Source organism: Aythya ferina, assembly GCF_964211825.1.
Source record: "Aythya ferina genome assembly, chromosome: W".
NCBI lineage: Eukaryota > Metazoa > Chordata > Aves > Anseriformes > Anatidae > Aythya > Aythya ferina.
The window spans coordinates 3241377-3266600 of record NC_140313.1 but is presented as its reverse complement, the minus strand read 5'-3'; the positions used below and the strand labels follow the sequence as shown (position 1 = coordinate 3266600).

Sequence of the window (25224 nt, the reverse complement as noted above, 5' to 3'; positions counted from 1 at the left end):
AAAGTCGATTGATCTATAAAGTGGCTATTTAGTTTATATAGTGGCCACCACTGACTGCAATACTTAGTGAAAGTCCCCTTGCTTTCTGTGCTCGTTTCAAGAAGCACGCAGCCTTCAGTCTTCTAGACAAACATTATCACCTTTTTCACAAAAATTTACATTTCAACAGGACCGAATTTCAAGCCGAATTTTTCTCATGCACTTTTAGTAAGCCTATACAAAACAAGGAATCACTCCTGTGTATCCGTCAATATGGGGGTTAAAAAGGTATTGATGCCTAAATAAACTCGCTCTCCCCCTTCTTACGAAATTCCCAGGGCTCAAGCCTGAACCACCAAAGAAATGACTCTCTCCATTCTGCTTTGATAATCAGTCAGCCCCCTTCCCCCTTTTCTTTTTGCCACTGACCATTCACCACAAATGGATGAGACACATGATTACTAGTTAGGAAAGAGAGTGTAACGTCTGCTATACGGCTGCAGGCAGTGCCAGCTGCAACCTTAGAAGCTATTTGTGAAAGATCCTGCCGGTGGTCATTTGGCAGTGTAATCTGCGTCTCTGCACTCCTGCCCCGCAATAGAGCTAAGTCATCATTGGTAATCCGTAGCATGTGGCAACCCCACGGAATGTTATCCAGAAACATAGTTATAACACCGATCTGGGGACGAATAGTCTTTTTTGCATTGCAAGATAAACCTCTTATAAAAAGAATGCCAGAGAGAAGCAGCACAGCCGCTGCTGCCTCCATGGTTCCGTCAGACAGGCTGCAGGGTCCTGATGTCCGCCACTCTGCTATATGCCGACTCGCCACACAGTGAGAGTCGGCTGCTGTTATCCACTGACGCCTCTGGTCTCCAATAGCAACTCGATCTCGGATGTCCCGCGTCGCACTGCGATTACTTCAATTTCCCGCGTTTTCCGCGGCTCCCACGTCCCTCCGTGGATCCCGCGTTTTCCGCGGCTCCTGCGTTTTCTTTTCCCCGTGTCTCACCACGAGTCCTTTGTCCGGGTCGGTGCTTGGAGTTTCTCAATGTCTCAGGTGTTCCGGCTTCTGTCAGGTCTACTCTGTGTCTCTCAGAGCCGTCCGTGGCTCTGCAGCGTCTCTCAGAGCTCTCTCCATCCGGCAGTAGTCCCTCTGTGTGCCTCGGGTCTCCCGGCGCTGTTCCGGTCTCTCAGCGCCGCTCCGGGCTCCCGGCCTGTTGGGGTCTCAGTGAGTCCGGGTCTCAGCGAGTCCAGGTCTCGGCCTGTGCGGGCCTCAGCCTGTTCGGGTCTCAGCCTGTCGGGCGCCATATGTTGCAGGAAGCATGGCTGAAAGCACGACAGACACCAGTAGAGTCAGATCATGCTCCCACCTTTTTCTTGTCACACTGAAAGCATTTAAGAGCAAAAATAGGATCACAAGATACACTGTCAGGCCCATATATTAGGCACCACCACTCAAAACTTGGATAAAACAGCACTTCTTTTCAGTCTGTCACACACTTCGTTCGTCTCCGCCCACTCCCCTTGCGGAGAATATGGATCGGAACTCTGCACTCGCTTTGTGTCTCACTCACACAGCACAATCGCGCGATCACACAGAGAGGCCTCTAGCACATCTCATTCATACCACAAGAATATAATTTAGAATGATAACCAACCAAACAAGTATTGTCTCTGACTGTGTTCTTCATGGAGTGACTTATTCCACTTTGTTTCAAACCCTTACACTTACACAAATACTTTCAACACAAAATACCTGGACATTTAAGAATAGCACATACAGTTATTAACACTCCAGTTAGCATCCCTCCAGCAGCTGAAAACATACAACAGCCGTAACTAGGCGATAATGGTTGCCACCAGGCACGGCGCGCTCTCCAGAAAGTCGGTACACACGCAAACCGACTACCCGTTAAAAAATGCCGCAGTTCAGGTCACCGGGTGCATGGAGTGTCTGAGCCTGTTGCTGCCATCGGCGGGAGGCAGAGAAATTGCGTGCGTGAGGTGCGAGCAGGTGGATGACCTGGTCCGCATGGTGGCGGAGCTCAAGGAGGAGGTGGAGAGGTTGAGGGCCATCAGGGAGTGTGAGCGGGAGATAGACTTGTGGAGTAACTCCCTGCAGGGCCTCAAGGAGAGGTACCAGGGTGAGACTCCCCAAATGGGGGCGGACCCCCTGCCCTGTCCCTGTCGGGCAGAGGGAGGGGATCTGGGAGCTGAGGAGGAATGGAAACAGGTCCCTGCTCGACATCGCAGGCGATGCTCTCCCCTTCCGGCCCCACCTTCCCAGGTGCCCTTACACAACAGGTTTGAGGCCCTAGAGATTGAGAGGCCGGTGTGTGAGGAAGAGGTAGCAAATGTTCCCAGGAGGATGCCTGGGGCGAGGAGGTCGACTCCGCGCCTCAGGACTGCCTCCACCAAAAAAGACAGGAGGGTTATTGTTGTTGGTGACTCGATTCTTAGGGGAACAGAGGGCCCTATTTGTCGGCCGGACCCTACCCGTAGGGAAGTCTGCTGTCTCCCTGGGGCCAGGGTCAGGGACGTAGCCAGGAAGCTTCCTAACCTGGTACGCCCCTCTGACTATTACCCCCTTTTGATAGTCCAGGCGGGCAGTGATAACATCGAAGAGAGAAGCCTCAAGGCTATCAAAAGGGACTTTAGGGGAATGGGTCGGTTAGTGGATGGTGCGGGAGTGCAGGTGGTGTTTTCGTCCATCCCTACGGTGGCAGGGAGGAGTTCAGAGAGGACACGGAAAGCCCACCTGTTAAACACGTGGCTCCGGGGCTGGTGCCAACGCAGAAATCTTGGGTTTTTCGATCATGGGGCACTTTACTCAGCACCTGGCCTGATGGCCGCAGACGGGTCCCTATCTTTTAGGGGAAAAAGGATCCTGGGCCAGGAACTGGCAGGGCTCATTGAGAGGGCTTTAAACTAGGTAGGAAGGGGGATGGGGCTGAGGCTAGGATTGTTGGGGCTGTGCCGGGGGGAACAATGGCAAGGCCGGAGGATAAGGCAATGGCCCAGCTGAAGTGCATCTACACCAATGCACGCAGCATGGGTAACAAACAGGAGGAGCTGGAAGCCATCGTGCAGCAGGCAGGCTACGACTTGGTTGCCATCACGGAGACGTGGTGGGACCAGTCTCATGACTGGAGTGCTGCAATGCCTGGCTATAAGCTCTATAGAAGGGACAGGCAGCATAGAAGGGGTGGTGGTGTGGCTCTCTATATTAGAGAGTCTTTCGAGGTTGTAGAACTCGAGGCTGGGAATGACAAGGTCGAGTCCCTTTGGGTTAGGATCGGCAGGGACAACAAGGCTAGTGTCCTGGTCGGGGTCTGCTATAGACCGCCGAACCAGGATGAGGAGACGGATGAGGAATTCTACAGGCAGCTGACAGAGGTTGCAAAATCATCAGCTCTTGTACTCGTGGGGGACTTCAACTTCCCTGACATATCCTGGAAGCACAACACAGCCCTGAGAAAGCAGTCTAGGAGGTTTCTGGAGAGCGTGGAAGATAGCTTCCTGACGCAGCTGGTTAGTGAGCCTACCAGGGGAGGTGCCCCGCTAGACCTTCTCTTCACAAATAGAGAAGGACTGGTGGAGGACGTGATCGTCGGGAGCTGTCTCGGGCAGAGTGACCACGCAATGGTGGAGTTCACTATTCTTGGCGAGGCCAGGAAGGGGACCAGTAAAACCGCTGTATTGGACTTTCGGAGGGCTGACTTTGAACTGCTCAGGACACTGGTTGGTGGAGTCCCTTGGGAGGCGGTTCTGAAGGGCAGAGGGGTCCAGGAAGGCTGGGCGCTCTTCAAGAGGGAAGTCTTAATGGCGCAGGAACGGTCTGTTCCCACGTGCCCAAAGACGAGCTGGCGGGGAAGAAGACCGGCCTGGCTCAACAGAGAATTGTGGCTTGATCTTAGGAGGAAAAAGAGGGTTTATAAGCTTTGGAAAAGTGGGCAGGCCACTAAGGAGGACTTTAAAGAAGTAGCGAGGCTGTGCAGGGACAAAATTAGGAAGGCCAAAGCTCATCTGGAGCTCAATCTGGCTACTGCCGTTAAAGATAACAAAAAACGTTTCTATAAATACATCAACACAAAAAGGAGGACTAAGGAGAATCTCCATCCTTTACTGGATGCGGGGGGAAACTTAGTTACAAGAGATGAGGAAAAGGCGGAGGTGCTCAATGCCTTCTTTGCCTCAGTCTTTAGCGGCAATACCGGATGTTCTCTGGATACCCAGTACCCTGAGCTGGTGGAAGGGGATGGGGAGCAGGATGTGGCCCTCATTATCCATGAAGAACTGGTTGGTGACCTGCTACGGCACTTAGATGTGCACAAGTCGATGGGGCCGGATGGGATCCACCCAAGGGTACTGAGGGAACTGGCAGAGGAGCTGGCCAAGCCACTGTCCATCATTTATCAGCAGTCCTGGCTATCGGGGGAGGTCCCAATCGACTGGCGGCTAGCAAACGTGACGCCCATCTACAAGAAGGGCCGGAGGGCAGACCCAGGAAACTACAGGCCTGTCAGTTTGACCTCAGTGCCAGGAAAGCTCATGGAGCAGATCCTCCTGAGAGTCATCATGCAGCACTTGAAGGGGAAGCAGGCGATCAGGCCCAGTCAGCATGGCTTTATGAAAGGCAGGTCATGCCTGACGAACCTGATCTCCTTCTATGACAGAGTGACGCGCTGGGTGGATGAGGGAAAGGCTGTGGATGTGGTCTACCTTGACTTCAGCAAGGCTTTTGACACCGTCTCCCACAGCATTCTCCTCAAGAAACTGGCTGCTCTTGGCTTGGACTGGCGCACGCTTCGTTGGGTTAGAAACTGGCTGGATAGCCGGGCCCAAAGAGTCGTGGTGAATGGAGCCAAGTCCAGTTGGAGGCCAGTCACTAGTGGCGTCCCCCAGGGCTCGGTGCTGGGGCTGGTCCTCTTTAATATCTTCATCGATGATCTGGACGAGGGCATCGAGTGCACCCTCAGTAAGTTTGCAGATGACACCAAGTTAGGTGCGTTTGTCGATCTGCTTGAGGGTAGGGAAGCTCTGCAGGAGGATCTGGATAGGCTGCACCGATGGGCTGAGGTCAACTGCATGAAGTTTAACAAGGCCAAGTGCCGGGTCCTGCACCTGGGGCGCAATAACCCCAAGCAGAGCTACAGGCTGGGAGAGGAATGGTTGGAAAGCTGCCAGGCAGAGAAGGACCTGGGAGTGATGGTGGACAGTCGGCTGAATATGAGCCAGCAGTGTGCTCAGGTGGCCAAGAAGGCCAACGGCATCCTGGCTTGTATTAGGAACAGCGTGACCAGCAGGGCTAGGGAGGTGATCGTCCCCCTGTACTCAGCTCTGGTGAGGCCGCACCTCGAGTACTGTGTTCAGTTTTGGGCCCCTCGCTACAAGAAGGACATCGAGGTGCTTGAGCGGGTGCAGAGAAGGGCGACGAAGCTGGTGAGGGGCCTGGAGAACAAGTCCTACGAGGAGCGGCTGAGGGAGCTGGGCTTGTTCAGCCTGGAGAAGAGGAGGCTCAGGGGCGACCTTATCGCTCTTTTTAGGTACCTCAGGGGAGGCTGTAACGAGGTGGGGGTTGGCCTGTTCTCCCACGTGCCTGGTGACAGGACGAGGGGGAATGGGCTCAAGTTGAGCCAGGGGAGTTTTAGGTTAGATGTTAGGAAGAACTTCTTCACTGAAAGGGTTGTTAGGCATTGGAACAGGCTGCCCAGGGAAGTGGTGGAGTCACCATCCCTGGAAGTGTTCAAAAGACGCTTAGATGTAGAGCTTAGGGATATGGTTTAGTGGAGGGCTGTTAGCGTTAGGTTGGAGGTTGGACTCGATGATCTTGAGGTCTCTTCCAACCTAGAAAATTCTGTGATTCTGTGATTCTGTGATACCGTTTGTCTGCAGCTTCAGGAGATCTTTGTCTGCTCCTGCAGTGAGCGGCTGAGAGTGGAGTCCCCTCCGAGCAAAACACTCAGGGTGCACCTAGGGGCGTCCGCTCCGCAGCCGATCCCGCAGCTGAGCAGAGTGTCTCCTGCCTGGCTCACCAAAATGACTCACAGAAAGCTGACTCCACAATCAGTAAGATTGTAAAGTAGGTATATTTACTCAGTTCTGGGCAGCACGTGGGGGTAGTCCCACCAAAGTCGTGCACGCCTAACATGGCAACTTGCTTTAGTTATATCTAGTAAAGAGTTACATATACATGAAGTTTCCCAACACTCCTATACATATGCATAACCTGTCCCTTTGTGAACAGTCCTCCTTATCTCAGACCCCTTGATTGAAGTCCGAACCATGAGGTTGTTTTTGATCTGGTTCTCGGGGTCCAAGAGGCTCCTGTTATCTGGAGGTCTAAGCGCAGCACAGGCACAGTACATCACAAATGTAGCACATATTCATTCATTCTTAATCAATTGCTCTCTAATTTCTAATTCCAATGTTTCAGCTACAGCATACTTGCTCTCTTCCGGATCCACGGGTATTCTACTATTAACATTAATGTTTGAAGCCTAACAGACCCAACCCCGTCCTCTGTGGACCCAAATATCAATCAAAATACATGGGGTCTTAAGGGTTCTTTTGGTCATTCTATCATATAATACTGGATCATTTTTAATTTACTCTTTCATTTTCTGGGGCCCCTATTGTTCCAATTTCTAATCATTATTCCTAATGGACTTTCTGGTGGTATATCTGGTATTTCGCTCCCTTCCTTCTGGTCCTTGGTCTTTGATTTTTTCTGACCCATCTAGGAATTTTACTTATGGCAATTCCCTGCAGCCCTTGGTTACCTTTGTAAGAGTGTCTTGCAGGGGGTTTAGGACCTATCATGTTGCGAAGCACGGCCGAAAGCACGACAGACACCAGTAGAGTCAGATCATGCTGCTCCATTTTATTGCCCGAATAGCCTAACTTTTATAGTGAACTTGACAGGGGCGGACAGTGTCTCACACAAGATCATTGGTCAAAAGCACTCAGACAAACAACTATAAGAAAACAACCCCACCTGCAAGAAAACAACCCCCCTTGTGATTAGCGGTCACGTAGACCTTGTCCTTGAGGCCAGCTGCTGGTAACAATATATTTCTGAGTTCCTTAATTGGGCGATGTGGGAGACATTGCCGTGGGAGCTTCTCACAGTTACTCTGGTAGCTTGGTTTGCTCAGCTACAGCAGGCCCTGAGATTTTCTAAGGCCTACCCCTGGTTGCTTAAAGCAAGCTCAAATTGAACAATTGTTCCACGGGCACATGTCCATGTCCTGTATGCCAATTCGCAACAATTCCCCCGTTTTCTTTTTGTACAAACAGTACTTGGTTTTACATCAGATGTCAAATACATAACATAACACAACTATACAACTTAACCCTAATAACACTACAATTACTGTAAGCACTTAATGGTAACACAATTTAATAGTAAGTAACACAACTTAATAGTAACACACTTAAACCTAATCACTTGATGGTGATCGAAGGCTGTTCTTGACAGTCCTTGAGGTGTCACAGCCCACGTCATTGTCAGAATAATTATCAGGAACCTCTTCCTGGTCGTCTTCAGCGTGTGCAGATTCTAAAGCCACTTCAGTCCGCTTTGCAGTGATCCACTGGGTACCTGTTTCTGGCACCACTTCAAAATCTCTATAACATTTTTGCAAGTAACCCTTTAACCACATTTATCACAATACTACATGCAATGATGATTGACACCACAGCGAACAGAATCTTTAATCCCCCTTTGACTAATCCCAGTAACCATCTATGCATTGTTTCAAACAAATCAGTGAACCACTGATTGAAAGGATTGATACCATATTGACTCTTTCTCATGTGCTCTTTCAGGAAAGTAATGGATTTGTGAATTGACTCATTATGATCAAAAAGGTTTAAACAGTACATTCCCTTAAATTTCTCCAAGTGGCTACTTCAAACAATGATTCCGTACTTGTGAAACTTGATTTTGCTCGACCGATCACAACTAGTCCTGCTAGTTGCTTACAATCGATTCCCCGTTTTTTCTAAAAAGCGCTGTAATAAATCCATTTTTCTATGATTTTTGCCGGCACCAATTTCCTATGCTTTTAGCTTGCACTATGGCAATATCCTGGGATCCTGCACTATGGCAATAACCTGCACTATGGCAAAAGCGCGCTCTCACTCACACAGTACACAGCACAATCACACATACAGAGCACAATCGCACACCCAGAGGCCTCTGGCACATCTCACTCTCAATCATACCACAACCTCAGTCATACTACAAGAATATAATTTAGAATGATAAGCAAACAAACAAGTATTGTCTCTCATTGTGTTCCTCGTGAAACGACTTGCAACACTTTGTTTTAAAACCTTACCCTTACACAAATACTTTCAACACAAAATACCTGGACATTTAAGAATAACACACACAATTATTAACACTCCAGTTAGTATCCCTCCAGCAGCTGAAAACATACTGTTTGTCTGCAGCTTCAGGAGATCTTTGTCTGCTCCTGCGGTGAGCAGCTGAGAGTGGAGTCCCCTCCGAACAAAACGCTCAGGGTGCACCTAGGGGCGTCTACACCACAGCCGATCCCCGCAGCCGAGCTGTTGTTACGTGCGGCTGCAGATGCCACTCCTGGCACTAAACTTGCCAGTGCTGCTCTAGCTGCAACACCAAGCAATTCAACATTATCATTGCAATGCAGTGCGAGCAATGCCCATTTATGTCTGGTGATCTCCCACAACTGTGAAAAGCTAGGAGCAAATATAGTAAGTTTATCTAAGTAACATGGACCCCCGATAGCACAGATACCTAGCCAGGCCCTATCCCCGCAAATCAGAAAAACATCAGGAGGTAAGGCTATAGCTGTACGATTATTCCAAATGCTATAGTTGTTACCTCCATGCCATAAGCCCCAAACCCTGCCTAGCAGCGTCATTGTAATCACAGGTGTTATTTGTATTTCTGTACCCGCATGGCCCTTTCCAAGTTCCTGTAGGAGGATCTCGGTAATTCATTCTTATTTGTGGTAACACATTTAGTGCTGCTATATTTATTGTTTGAAAATGAATACTCGCAGGAGGGTCTTCTCGGTCCCTAGTCAAAGATAAGTGATTCAAGACACCCAATGCCTCGGACAATCACTCATCGATGTTCTTGATCTCTTTTAATCTCACTAATTGTTCCTTTAAAACCTGATGTGATCGTACGACCATCACTTAGCCCGTGGGAGAATATGGAACACCTGTGATATGCTTTACTCCCCACATTTTCATAAATTTTCTAACCCTTTTGCTAACATACGCTGGACCATCGTCCATCTTGATCTGCTGTGGCACTCTCATAATGGCAACACACACCATCAGATGTTTACACACATGGTGTGCTTTTCCTCCCCCCTGCGCCGTTGCCCATATGAATCTTGAAAAAGTATCAATACTCACCAATTTGTCTGCTTGTGAATTACCTTCTGCTAACCCAATTGAGAACTGATGACTACGTATATGGATAACACAGTAAGGTGCAGTTCTCCCCTGAATGGCATCTCACAGAAATAATAACAATCTGTCCCTCTTAGTTTGCCGTATCAAGGCATCCTCTATCCGTTTTACCATGTTGACAACATACAGAGAGCCTGAGACGAAATTAATTGGCTCATGCATCCAGCACTGACAAGCCCAAACAACTGCAGACAATGCCAATGTTTGCAATGAATCCCCTGTCTCCCCCGGAATTATGTATTTCTCCCAACTTCCATTCTCGTACCACACACACACAGCCTTCCTACTTGCCGCACCTGCATCAGTGTATACAGTGTGACCCACCACTGATCGGGACGAAAGCCGTGGTACTATCTGCCATTTATATGATCTTATAACTTGCCAGAGAGGCCCCTTTGGAGTTCGGGGATGTACCAATCCCGGGTAATCTAACACAGCTTCTTGTAGTGATATGGATTGCTGTAAACACCATTCCAAGTGATCCTGAGTCATCGGCAGACTAATATCTCCTGGTTCCTGCCCGCTGATCTCAATACTCCGAGAGCAACCCTCATGTACTAACTCTGCGATAGCTTCCGCCCATGTTTGAACACTCATTTTTGGCTGAATCGGTAGGAAAATCCATTCCAGAACTCGAAAATGCTGCCCTATCATTCCACCCTTGCCATCACCTGTGTCACTTATACTACTTCTATTACCCGTGCTGTTAGTGTCAGTGGCATCCTCCTGATACCGTTTCTGTCTTTGTCGCCCCTTACTCTCCCCCTTTTCTTTTTGCCACTGACCAATCACCGCAAATGGATGAGACACATGATTGCTAATTAGGAAGGAGAGTGCAATGTCTGCTATACGTCTGCAAGCAGTGCCGGTTGCAACCTTAGAAGTGGATTGTGAAAGAGCCTGCCGGTGGTCATTTGGCAGTGTAATCTGCGGTTCTGCACTCCTTCCCCGCAATAAAGGTAGTAATATAGCTAAGTTGTCATTAGTAATCTGTACAATGTGGCAACCCCACTGAATATTATCCAGGAACATTTGTTCATCTGTCAAATTGTGTAACACTGTAGTTATATCACCTTTCTGTGGACGAATAGTAGAGTCTGATATTTTCCATCCCATAGCCATGGGATGTATAGCCATGGCTGTTTCCGCTGAACCTCCTCTGGGGCTATCTTCAACCCTTTTGCTTCCAAAGTTGTACTAGGTCTGGCTGGAATGTTAACTCTGCTCCACTACAGGCCTGTGTCTCAGCTGTGGAGAAACTGTCTGAAAGACTTGACTACCTCGTAGAACGAGCATATTCCCCCTCATCTAAACGGAGTGATACTTCAGTCACTAAGAATCAGCATTTGCCGGCTCAAGAGAGAGAGTACCCAAGACGCACACCACGTGGCACCTTGTGGTTTTATCTGTGTGACCACGGGGAAGATATGAGGAAATGGGATGGTGTACCTACTTCAACCCTAGCTGCTCGGGTACATGAACTGAAAGGAAATACAGCAGCAAGAAGAGGTGCTCCTAAGAAAAATGCTGCTCCAGTTTCTGTTCCCCAGAGGCAGTAGAAGAGCTGATGTTATTCTTGACCCTGATGAAGGGACCTCTGCTTCTCATTTGCAAGAATTAAGTGGCAGACACTCCAACCAGGACTAGAGGAGCCCTGCCTCTGGCCAGGTAGAGGAGAGGGATAACCGGATTTATTGGACTGTGTGGATCCAATGGCCTGGTACATCGGAAGCACAAGAATACAAAGCTCTAGTGGACACTGGCGCACAATGTACCTTAATGCCATCAGGCCACCAAGGGGCAGAACTCATCTGTATCTCTGGAGTGACAGGGGGATCCCAACAACTAACTGTACTGGAAACTGAAGTGAGTCTAACTGGGAATGAGTGGCAAAAGCACCCCATCGTGACTGGCCTAGAGGCTCTGTGCATCCTTGGCATAGACTACCTCAAGAGAGGGTACTTCAAGGATCCAAAAGGGCTCCGGTGGGCTTTTGGATTAGCTGCTTTGAGTACAGAGAAGATTAGGCAGCTGCCTACCCTGCCTGGCCTTTCAGAAGACCCTTCCATTGTAGGATTGCTGAAGGTTGAAGAACAGCAGGTACCAATCGCTACCACAACGGCGCACCGACGGCAATATCGCACCAACCGAGATTCCCTGATTCCCATCCATGAGTTGGTTCACCATCTGGAGAGTCAAGGAGTGTTCAGCAAGACTCGCTCACCCTTTAATAGTCCTATATGGCCAGTGCGAAAGTCTAATGGCGAGTGGAGGCTAACAGTGGACTATTGAGGCGAATGAAGTCATGCCACCGCTGAGTGCTGCAGTGCCAGACATACTAGAACTTCGGTACGAACTAAAGTCAAAGGCAGCCAAGTGGTACGCCACAATTGATATTGCTAATGCATTTTTCTCCATCCCTTTGGCAGCAGCATGAAGGTCGCAGTTTGCTTTCACTTGGAGGGGCATCCAATACACCTGGAATCGACTGCCCCAAGGGTAGAAACACAGCCCTACCATTTGCCACGGACTGATCCAGTCTGCACTGGAACTAGGGTGAGCTCCTGAACACCTGCAGTACATTGATGACATCCTCGTGTGGGGCAACACAGCAGAAGAAGTTTTTGAGAAAGGGAAGAAAGTAATCCAAATTCTCCTGAAAGCTGGTTTTGCCATTAAACAGAATAAGGTCAAGGGGCCTGCACAGGAAATCCAGTTCTTGGAGGTAAAATGGCAGGATGGACATTGCCATATTCCGATGGATGTGATCAATAAAATAACGGCAATGTCTCCTCCAACTAGCAAAAAAAGAAACGCAAGCTTTCCTAGGCCTTGTGGGATTTTGGAGAATGCATGTGCCAGGCTATAGTCAGCTTGTGAGTCCTCTATATCGAGTGACTCGAAAGAGAAACTATTTCGAGTGGGGCCCCAAGCAACAACAGGCCTTTGAACAAATCAAACAAGAAATAGCTCGTGCAGTAGCCCTTGGGCCTGTCCGTACCGGACCAGCTGTGCAAAACATACTTTGCACTGCAGCTGGGGATCATGGCCTCACCTGGAGCCTCTGGCAGAAAACCCCAGAAGAAACTCGAGTTGGGCCTCTGGGTTTCTGGAGCTGGGGCTACCGAGAATCAGAAGCCAGTTACACCCCAACTGAAAAAGAGATACTCATGGCATATGAGGGTGTTCGAGCTGCTTCAGAAGTTGTGGGTACAGAGGCACAGCTCCTCTTGGCCCCACGGCTACCTGTATTACATTGGATGTTCAAAGAGAAAATTCCCACTACACACCATGCGACTGATGCTACATGGAGTAAGTGGATAGTGTTAATTACATGGTGGGCTCGAATGGGAAAACCTAATTGCCCAGGAATCCTGGAAGAGATTATGGACTAGCCGGAAGGCAGAGATTTCGGAGTGCCAACAGCAGAGGTAACCCGTGCTGAAGAGGCACCACCATATAATGAGTTGCCAGAAGACAGAAAGCAGTATGTGTTGTTTACTGACGGATCCTGCCATGTGGTAGGGAGCCATCGGAAATGTTAAGCTGCTGTGTGGAGTCCCACACGACGAGTTGTGGAGGCCATGGAAGGGGAAGGCGAGTTGAGTCAGTATGCAGAAGTAAAAGCCATACAACTAGCCCTAGATATCGCCGAAAGAGAAAAATGGCCAGTACTGTATCTCTACACTGATTCATGGATGGTGGCAAATACTCTGTGGGGGTGGCTGCAGCAATGGAAACAGAGCAACTGGCAGCGGAGCAGTAAACCTATATGGGCTGCTACCCTGTGGCAAGATATTGCTGCCTGGGTAGAAAACCTGGATGTAAAAGTACATCATGTAGATGCCCACATGCCCAGGAGTCACGCTACTGAAGAACATCGGAACAACAAAGAAGTGGATTGAGCTTCAAAATCTGAAGTGTCTCAGGTGGACCTAGACTGGGGACGTAAGGCTTTGTAGTTGAATGGGCCTATGAAACATCAGGACATCTGGGGAGGGATGCCACATACAGATGGGCTCGTGATCGAGGGGTGGACGTGACCATTGAGCCCATCATACAGGTCACCCATGAGTGTGACACCTGTGCTGCAATCAAGAAAGCCATGAAGGGAAAATCTTCCTGGAACAGGAGGAGGTGGCTAGGGTTTCAATATGGTGAGGCCTGGCAAATTGACTATATCGGATCACTCCCACAAACACGCCAAGGCAAACGGTACATACTGACCATGGTAGAAGCAACTACTGGGTGGCTGGAAACATACCCTGTAAACCATGCCACCACCCGAAACACTATCTTGGGCCTGGAAAGACAAGTGCTGTGGCGACATGGTACACCAGAGAAAATTGAGTCTGACAATGGGAGTCATTTCTGAAACAATCTTGTCACCTCCTGGGCCAAGAGGCATGGTACTGAGTGGGTGTATCACATCCCTTATCACCCACAAGCCTCTGGGAAGGTTGAGACGTACAATGGACTGTTAAAGACTATGTTACGAGCATTGGGTGCTGGGACATGGAAACAATGGGACATAAATCTACCAGAAGCCACTTGGCTAGTTAACAGTAGGGTGTCTGACAGTGTGGTGGTTTTACCATGCTAGGCAGCTAAACACCACAACCACTCTCTCACTCCCCCTCCTTGGATGAGGAGGGGGAGAAGTAAAGCAAAGAACAACTCAGGGCTTGAGATAAGGATAATTTAATTAAAGGGAAATAATAATAATAATTAAAGAAAGATTATTATGAACTAAACAATTTAACTAAAGGGAAATAAAAAGGAAAAGGGAAAAGGGAAAAGGGAGGGGGGAAGGGAAATTAAAAAAAAAAAAGGAGGAAAACAAACAAATAAAACAAATGAAGGCTATGTGGAAGTGCAGAGGAAAGAAATTACTCTCTACTTCCCACAAATGAGCGATGATTGACCACGTCCTTGAAGCAGGGCCTCAACGCACGTAGCCGGTGTTCAGGAGGAGGACCGATGTTTTCACAATGAGAGCCCACCCCTCCCCTCTAAACGTTAACTTTCCCTGCAGCAGCCCATATAGTGCTATGCTCTGCACTTGTAGCTGGAATAGCAGTTATCACACCAGGGCTGTGTCTACTGATGAGCAGCAGTGGCACAGCATCGGGACACTCTCTAACCCTCCTAGGGGGTGGGCAAAAAAGTGAGAAAAGAAACATCACCAGGGCAGCTGACCTAAACCAACCAAAGGGATATTCCATACCATGTGGTGTCACACTCAGCAATAAAAGGTGGAAACAGGAAGAAGAGGGGAGGGGTGGGCTCTCGTTGTGAAAACGTCGGTCCTCCTCCCGAACACCGGCTATGTGCGTTGAGGCCCTGCTTCAAGGACGTGGTCAAGCATCGCTCATTTGTGGGAAGTAGAGAGTAATTTCTTTCCTCTGCACTTCCACATAGCCTTTATTTGTTTTGTGTTGAGGGATTTTTTGAAACAGCAAAAATCCCATGGCTTGCTGTAGCTGAGCAAACCAAGCTACCAGGGCAACTATGAGAAGTTCCCATGACAGTGTTCCCACATCGCCCAATTGAGGAATTCAGAAAAATATTGTTACCAGTAGCTGGCTTCAAGGACAAGGTCTATGTGACTGCTAATCACAAGGGGGTTGTTTTCTTGCAGGTGGGGTTGTTTTCTTGAAGTTGTTTGTCTGAGTGCTTTTGACCAATAATCTTGTATGAGACACTATCCGCCCCTGTTAAGTTCACTATAAAAGTTAGGCTATTCGGGCAATAAAATGGAGCATGATCTGACTCTACTGGTGTCTGTCGTGCTTTCGGCCGTGCTTCCAGCAAAATATGGCGCCCGAAGAGGCTGAGACCCACACAGGCTGAGACCCACACAGGCTGAGACCCACACAGGCAGAAGGATCGCAGTGGCGCCGGGACATCGGAGCGGAGCCGGGACATCGGAGTGGCGCCGGGAGACCTGAGGCACACGGCAAGCCTACCACCGCACGGAGAGAGCACTGACTGACGCTGCAGGGCTACGGCCATCTACGAGAGACAAGGACAGACCTGGCAGACGCCGGAACACCTGAGAGACGCTGAAAAACTCTACACACCGACCTGAACAACGGAGCTGCGCAGGGACGCGGGAAACGGAACCGCGGGGGGACGCGGGAAATGGAGCCGCGGAAAACGCGGGAAATTGAAGTAATCGCAGTGCGACGCGGGACATCCGAGATCGAGTTGCTACGGGAGACCAGAGGCGTCAGTGGACAACGGCAGCCGACCCTCACTGTGTGGCGAGTCGGCACATAGCAGAGGGGCGGAGATCAGGACCCTGCAGCCTGTCTGACGTGACCATGGAGGCAGCGGCAGCAGCGGCTGTGCTGCTTCTCTCTGGCATTCTTTTTATAAGAGGTTTATCTTGCAATGCAAAAAAAGACTATTCGTCCCCAGATCGGTGTTATAACTATGTTTCTGGATAACATTCCGTGGGGTTGCCACATTCTACGGATTACTAATGACGACTTAGCTCTATTGCGGGGCAGGAGTGCAGAGACACAGATTACACTGCCAAATGACCACCGGCAGGCTCTTTCACAATCCGCTTCTAAGGTTGCAGCCGGCACTGCCTGCAGCCGTATAGCAGACGTTACACTCTCTTTCCTAACTAGTAATCATGTGTCTCATCCATTTGTGGTGAATGGTCAGTGGCAGAAAGAAAAGGGGGAGAGTAAGGGGCGACAAAGACAGAAATGGTACCAGGAGGATGCCACTGACACTAACAGCACGGGTAATAGGAGTAGTATAAGTGACACAGGGGCGGGGCGGCGGCAGGCGCTGCCGCGCTGCGGGGCACTCTGCCTGCTGCTCGCCCTTGCTGGCCTGTGCACTGCTGCCGTCTGTGCTAGAGCAAAATGTGAAGACTGCTCAGATGGCAGTGATGAGAGTGCTTGTGTGAAGAAGACGTGTGCTGAATCTGACTTTGTGTGCAACAGTGGTCAGTGTGTGCCAAACAGATGGCAGTGTGATGGGGATCCGGACTGTGAAAATGGGTCTGACGAGAGTGCTGAGCTGTGTCATATGAGAACATGCCGGGTAAATGAAATCAGCTGTGGTCCTCAGTCAACTCAGTGTATCCCAGTGTCCTGGAAATGTGATGGTGAAAAAGACTGTGACAGAGATCCTGATTGCAAGGATGGAAGTGATGAAATTAACTGCCCTTCTCGGACCTGCAGGCCAGACCAGTTCAGATGTGAAGATGGGAACTGTGTCCATGGAGTAGGCAGTGCAGTGGTGTGAGAGACTGTCTGGATGGCACTGATGAAGCCAACTGTAACAATGTTATTCAGTGCTCTGGACCTGGCAAATTCAAGTGCAGAAGTGGAGAATGCATAGATATCAATAAAGTGTGTAACCAGCAGAGAGACTGCAAGGACTGGGGTGATGAGCCCCTGAAGGAATGCAACATTGGCTATGAATGTGACTGTCCAGCTGGGTTTGAGTTTGTAGACAAGAGAAACTGTGGAGATATTGATGAATGCCAAAACCCTGGTATCTGTAGTCAAATCTGTATCAACCTGAAAGGTGGCTACAAATGTGAACGTAGCCGTGGCTATCAGATGAATCCTGCTACAGGAACCTGGAAAGGGCCATACGGGTACAGAAATACAAATAACACCTGTGATTACAATGACGCTGCTAAGCAGGGTTTAGGGGTTTATGGCACGGAGACAAGGGGTAACAACTACAGTGTTTGGAACAATTGTACAGCTTTGGCCTTACCTCCTGATGTTTTTCTGATTTGTGGGGATAGGGCCTAGCAAGGTATCCCTGCAAATGCTATCAGATGCCCATGTTACTTAGATAAACTCATTGTATTTGCTCCTAGCTTGTTACAGTTGCGTGAGATCACCAGACATAAATGGGCATTGCTTGCACCGGATTGCAATGATAATGTTGAATTGTGTGGGGTTGCAGCTAGAGCGGCATTGGCAATTTTAGTGCCTGGAGTGGCATCTGCGGCCGCAGGTAACAATTTAGAAAAATTGGTATGCTGGGCCGAGAAGCAAGCCTATGCCACGACAGAGATACTTGAGGAGATGTTACCAGATCAAAATAGTCTGAGACATGTGCTTTACAGGATCAAGCTGCTATTGACTACTTGTTTTTGGCCCAAAGGAATGGGTGTGAGGACTTTAAAGGAATGTACTGTTTAAACCTTTTTGATCATAATGAGTCAATTCACAAATCCATTACTTTCCTGAAAGAGCAGGAGAAAGAATGGCTGAAAACACGACAGACACCAGTATGGTCAGATCATGCTCTCCCTTTATTACCCAAATAGCCTGACTTTTATAGCAAACTTAACAGGGGCGGATAGTGTCTCACACAAGATTATTGGTCAAAAGCACTCAGACAAACAACTGCAAGAAAACAACCCCACCTGCAAGAAAACAACCCCCTTGTGATTAGCAGTCATGTAGAACTCGTCCTTGAAGCCAGCTGCTGGCAACGATATTTTTTAATTCCTCACTCGGGCTATATGGGAACATTGTCATGGGAACTTCTTAGAGCTGCCCTGGTAGATTGGTTTGCTCAGCTGCAGCAAATCATGGCCTCCTTGCTGTTTCAAAAATCCCTCAACAGAATTCAACGCTTCCAAAATGTACAGGTAGATTTTACAGAACCCGTTAGAATAGGTAGATGTAAATACTTATTGGTCTTGGTCAATCATTTGTCAGGGTGGGTGGAAGCTTTCCCTTCAGTATCTGCTACTGTGAACATAGTAACTAAAGTAATTCTAGAACAAAGAACTCCCAGGTATGGAATTGTTGAAAATATTGACTCTGATCAAGGAAATCACTTTATGTCAGAAATATTTCAAGGGCTAATGTGGATTCTAGGAATGAAGTGGAAATTTCACACTCCTCGGCATCCTTCCTCTTTTGGAAGGGTGGAATGGATCAGACAGTAAAGAAGCAATTGACTATGTTCTGGAAACTCAGCTTCCCCAAACGAAATGCTTACCTTTGGCACTTTTCCAAATTCAAACTGCACCAAGAAAAGATGTGGTAGTTTCCAAATAACATTTCATATGGTGATTGGTGTACATGGACAAAGGGAATGAATTACCTCAATTTGAGACAAAAGATGCTTTTCTTAAGAACTATATACTTGGGCTGTTGTCCTCTTTGTCATCTCTCAGGACCTATGGACTGTTAGCTCAAACCCCACCCTTGGAAGCCCTGATCCATCTATTCTGAGCAGGAGATTGTGTTTTGATGCCAACATAGAGAAAACTGAAACTGCAACCTGACTGGGACAGACTGTTCCAAGTGCTCCTGACTACTGAGATGACAGTAAGAACGTCTGAGAAAGGGTGGACTCATTCCTGGGTAAAAGCATCAGTTAACCCTGATACCAGAGAGACTGCCTTAACAAAGACTTTTAAGGTTAAAACTGTTAAAACTATATTTTGTAAACCTTTAACTTCTCCTTAGTGAGAGAAAAAGAAAGGGGGATATTCAATCCCCAACAGAATAATCCTTATCAGTTTCTGATTTTTATTGTTTTTCTTAATTATTATTTCTTAATTATTGTAAGGGTGTATATATAGAGAGAGAAATGATGTAATTTAACTTTATATTATCTTTGTCTTTATCTAATAGCTATTCTCAATGGATTAATGATAGGATGGAGGGAAAAATCAGCATTTCCAATTAATCCAGAACATCTCTCGAGTTCTATCTCGAAATAATTGTTGGATTTGCAACCAGATGCCTAGAAAGAAAGAAGAGGCCTTGTCCCTAATTTCTATTTCCAGCAGCAACTCTGTCTGGATTCTCTAGATTTCTAAAAAAGACAGATCATACTCGGTCCCAAGAAGTACTAGATTTTGAAGTTGAGTTCCTTACACATAGTCCTGGCTACAATATACTGTGCTATCAAAGGTGCCTTTTAAACATCAATGATAGAAACTCAGGGGGCAATATTACTGACCCTGGGTGTGTTAATAGTATCCATGAAGTAGGGAATAATCTATACTGTACCGAATATTGTAGCTACAGGAATGCTAATATACATAATGCACATCAGATACAACATGAGAATCCAGTAACCAGTTGGCTTGTCCTGAACAGCAAGGGGTGACACTGGCTATGTAGCAATAAAGCCAGGAAGGTGTTGCCCCTAGGATGGAAGGGAGCTTGCACCCTGGAGGCAATAATTACAAATGTAACTATTATTGAAGACCCACAAAGCCAAAGCCCCCTTGAGACCACATACAGAATTAAGTGGACTCCAGATAATCCTCTAGTAAAATCCTCTAGCATTTCACAGTTTTGCAAGGTGGTTTTTACCTTGGTTAGGGGTTAGTGAATTAGAGAAAGCTATCGTAAATATCTCAGCTATAATTGAAGAACTAGAAAATAACAGTCTGGAAGCAAGAAAAAGGGGATAAGTTTGCAAAAATCGTACTCTAGAATCGAATGGTATTAGATTTATTAGTAACCTCATAAGGAGGAGCGTGGACTGTAATTAATACTAGTTGCTGTGTATATGTAGATCAAATGGGACGAATATGACTGATCTCAAAAATATTTGGAAAAAAAAACAAACAAGTTCCTACATAGAGTAGCTCAAAATGACACTTCCGGGGGATTTAGAAACATTTGGGAGAAAAATAATTTTGTGATTACCTGAATAGAATTGGCTCAAACAACTATTTGTTGGTATTGTAATAATAATGGTGTTGTATATCTATCATCCCCTGTGACATCCAAAGAATATTGCACCTTAATGTTGGAAAAACTCAAGACTGTGGTGTATGTGAAGAGGTGCAAAAACAACAATAGGAGTAAGAAAAGAAGAGGGGGGAATTGTGAGAAACAAAGTTGTGTTTTTGCAGTAGAGAATTACTTTTCTGTATTCCAAAGTAGTTGTGTAGTCATAATAAGGAGAAATGCTAAGTAGATAAGTGGACAGTAGGAGGCCTCACTGTTCCAAAATAAGGAAGAAGCTTGAGAAAAACAGGATGAGCAGTGTGTGAACAGTAAAACAAAGATCACAAGTTCTCAAAACATAGGAAACGGAAAAAAAAAAAAAAAGGAAAAGGGAGAAATTAAAGGGCTGAAGAAAAAAAAAGTGTACATATATGGTATAGAGGAGCGTTGAGTAGCTTGTGAACCTGTAGTACTCAGCCAATGAGGAAACAAGGGAGGTGATCAGGTGTCGGGTAATAGGGAATATATGGTTATGATTTGTTTACTAAAATGTGCTGCTAATTGGCAGGACGCCCACCACTGCAATTGAGAATAAAATAGCTTCACAGAAGATCCTGTCTGAAGAAAATTATTGAGATTTTTCTCACATTGTCAGCACAGTTACTTCATCAGTCATCCTGACAGAAGGGATGGCAGCTTTGACAAGACATTTACCCTCTCCGTAGATCAGGGGACCTAAGTAATAGAGGAGATAATTCAGGCAGAAGGACTGGGACTCACACTGAAGGAATCTCACTGCATATAGGTAAGACCTGTGATGCTTAATTTGGTGTAACTACTTGTTATAATGAATCATAAAAACACAAGGTTGGAAAGGACCTACAAGATCATCTAGTCCAACCATACTCGTATCACCAGTACTACCTACTAAGCTACTAAATCATATCTCATGGCACCTCCACCTCCTTGGGCAGGCCATTCCAGTGCTTGACCACTCTTTGAGAGAAAACAGTTTTTCCTGATATCTAATCTAAATCTCCCCAGGCGCAACTTGTGGCCATTTTCTCAAGTCCTATCATTAGTTATCTGAGAGAAGAGGCTGACCCCCCTCCTCATCACAACCACCCTTCAGGAAGTTGTAGAGTGCAATGAGGTCTCCCCTGAGCCTCCTCTTCTCCAGACTAAACAACCCCAGTTGCCTCAGCTGCTCTTCATAAGACTTGTGTTACAGACCCCTCACCAGTTTTGTTGCCCTTCTCTGGACACGATCCAGGGCCTCAATGTCCTTCTTGTAGTGAGGGGCCCAAAACTGAACACTGTACTTGAGGTGTGGCCTCACCAGAGCTGAGTACAGGGGGACGATCACAAGCCTGCTTCTGCTGGCTACACTATTTCTAATACAGGCCAGGATGCCGTTGGCCTTCTTGGCCACCTGGGCACATTGCCGGCTCATGTTCATCCGACTATCAATCAACACTCCCAGGTCCCTTTCCTCTTCACAGTCTTCTAGCCACTCTGCCCCAAGCCTGTAGCGTTGCATGGGGTTATTGTGGCCAAAGTGCAGGAAACAGTATTTGTTTATTTTTATATTTTCCCTCCTTGCTAAATACTAAGGTTACATTATTAACATAGCTTGAATTTTCCATAGCAAGAGTCCTAGACATACGCCTGCATATGTGTAGGCGTACTCGAGTTTAGTAAGTCATGGAACTTAGAGGATTGTTTGTTACCTTTCCTGATTGTACGTATGTATAGGCATACTCGGGTTTAGTATGTAAAAGCAATGTTCTGCATATTTAGAATGTTTGATGTTTGTGTGTGCATGTTGGTGGACCGTAGACTCCTTGCACACCCACCGCTGTTTACTTGCCTTCTATACCTTTTATACCTTTTATGAATATTCCTTTTATGAATATTACTAAATTCAGATTGAGTTGAGACTTCATTTATAACACCTGACACTCCTTGCCACAGGGTTTGTTTTGTCTCCAAATCTGAACTTCAGAAGTAAAAGACCAGAGCTTGGACTGGAAGCTAGATGAAGGATTTCCAACTTTAGACAGGTGTTAGGGCAAGGACACATCCTTCTGGAGGAGAGTCTCCTTATGGCAGCAGGGACCTTTTAATTCCTTTTGTAGATGTATATGCAGAGTCTTTAAGTTCATCACAGACTATACCTTACTTAGGTTCTTTTATTTGGAGAGAGACACCTGCAAGGTAACGCCTCTCCAAATTAGGGTTCTGCTGCAAGAAAGCATCCACAGAAAACATCCTGGGTTAATGACCGGTTGTGTTCTTTGCTCCTGGTTGGGAAATTTTCAAAGGACACAGTACTGAAGAAGCAGGGAGCATTGCTAACCTGAGCCCCGTCCCCTTCTTCAATCAGCAAAGAGAAGGCTGAGGGTATGCACAAAGGCTTTGGGATGTTCCTGCATTCTTCCTTTTGTATGTGTAATGATGGAGCAGAATGTAACACCCAATATATCCTTGTCTATCAGCTGATTACAGGCTGCATTTGTAGAAATTCTGGCTTTGTAAGGCAGAGTCACTGGAGAACGGATTTGGTGTAATACCACATATCTTAATGTGATATATGGAGTAATAATTCATGTCAAGAAGATGGTTGATGTTAATAAAGAAGGGGGAGATGTGGGAGTGTGGCCATGGGGGTCAGCAAGCCCCGTGGTTGAAATAACATTAGACTCTTAACGATGATTCCTCATAATGCTCAACTGCTTACCAGTGAGAGGCAGTTGTGTGCGCGGGTCCGCTTCTCTCAGCTTGAGCTTCTTTCTAGCTCTGGTGCGCCCATTTCCAGCAACTTTCAGTATGAGCTTCTTTGAGCAGTTTGCTGAGTCTGGACGAACCTATCTTCATGAGGCGATCAATGTGCCTGTTCCCGTCCTGGTCTCCATTCTGCCAGCCTGTTCCTCTTCACTCCTTTTTCCTGCTTCTTTATTGATGACATAACTTCATCACATCACGTTGCCTTCCTTTTTTATCTTGAGGGCAGGCTCCCCTCTTATACCCTTCTCTCCACAGCAGTTCTTTTCAAAACAACTTTTCATTGGTCAAACAACGTTGAATGTAACAACAACAGCAAACACCCAGAAACTTCCATGCCTTAATGGCTGGAGAACAAGAGAACCATCTGGAGAACAAGAAACCGGAGACTGCATGGAGTCTCCTGAATCACCCTTCTTTGTTCCCTCTAAACTCTTTTACATTCCTGATGGCCTCATCATTAAGAGTCTAATGTTATCTCAACCACAGGGCTTTCCAACCCCCATGGCCACACTCCCAAATCTCCCCCTTCTTTATTACTATCAACCATTTTCTCAACATGAATTACCACTCCATATATAACACGATATAATGAAGTTATGTCATCAATAAAGAAGTAGGAAAAAGGAATGAAAAGGAACAGGCTAGCATAAAAGGTACCAGGACAGGAACAGGGACATTGATCGCCTCATGAAGATAGGTTCAGCCAAACTCAGCAAACCGCTCAAAGAAGCTCGCACAGAAAGTTGCTGGAAATAGGCGCACCAGAGCTAGAAAGAAGCTCAAGCTGAGAGAAGCGGACCCATGCACACAACTGCCTCTCACTGGTAAGCAGTTGTGCATTATGGGGAATCATACGTCCTTAGGAACAAAGACTGTCCTGGTAACCTTACAGCTTATTCTCCTTATTAACAATTGGACAGTTTATGAGCCTGAAATATGGGACCAAATTGAAGTCAAGGTGTGGGACTCCGAAACTAAAATCAACAGGGTTGTGGTGGGACTGCTTGGCACCTGGAAAGCAATCTCTGAGGCCTTAAAGAGCCCTGTGGGACCACAGTCAGAAACGTGTGGTTTGCCAGATAGCAAGGGAGCTGGAGATTCGTCCACCGATCTTTCTGCTACACCATCGGCCCCCCATCGCTACTGCCATCCCAGGCTTTTGCTGTTACATCCCCTGGTGACCTGGACGTGCCTTTTGACCCAGGCCCTATTGGCCTTGAAAAGGAGACGGATATGTTTCCCTTCGATCTGGGAAGAATAGGATACATAAGGCCTGAAGGCTGAGTTGCTTAACAACTTAAAGCAAGACATATTGTTCCCACGACTAGCCCTGGAATTCTCCGGTGTTTGTAATCAAGAAAAGGAATGTAAAATGGAGACTGTTATATGATCTGAGAAAAATTAATGAAGTCATGGAAGATATAGGAGCACTTCAACCGGGATTTCCAACTCCAACTATGCTCCCCCAGTCATGGACACTGATAGTAATAGACTTAAAGGTTTGTTAAACACTTGCCAGAATTCGGAAAACTTTGCCATGTTTATGTTTCAATTGATACCTTTTCTGATTGTACATATGTATAGGCGTACTCGGGTTTCTTATGAATATGTAAAAGTAATGTTCTATATATTTAGAAAGTTTGATGTTAGTGTTTGCATGTTGGTAGAGCATAGACTCCCCGCACACCCAGCGCTGTTTACTTGCCTTTTATAAATACTACTAAATTCAGATTGAGTTGTATCTTCATTTATAACATTCATATTGTCTGGCATCACCTCCTCCTCTGTATTATAAATATCCCGATCAGATAGTGGAGAAGCATTAGTTTGTGCATGTTTCCATGCCTATTTTGATTTCTTTTCCTAATCAAATATTTACAAACAACCCCACCGTACTGTCTGGCGTCATGAGGCAGCTTTCTGAATGAACAAACCCATTAATTTTATGCTGCACATCATCTGCCGATTAGATGCTTTGTGGAGGAAGAATTGACATGAAAGCACAGAAATGAAAACAGCAATACTACTGCCAAGCGCTGTAGCGTGTTGCTACATGTTGCTTTCATTCATCAGCTTGTTTTATGCAACTGTCCCAAGGGATGTTAGTGCATGAATCTTAATGGAGAATTACACAGACCGTGAAGCAGTGCTCAGGAGCACCGGTGTGGCTTCCTTGCTGTTTTCTCTCTGTACCTCTGCTCCCAACACCAGAGGTCAGCTTTCTACTGTTCATTTGAAGTACTTTCTGCTCCAGCTGTTGCATCTAGCTGTTATAAATGAGGTTTCAACT

General features: G+C 46.9%; 1 long non-coding RNA gene across 1 annotated transcript in view; it reads left to right on the top strand.

The window, feature by feature from the left end:
• The window catches only part of LOC311426422, a 566016-nt gene that overhangs the window by 262495 nt on the left and 278297 nt on the right, over positions 1 to 25224 (top strand). The gene's annotated exons all lie outside the window — the stretch shown is intronic.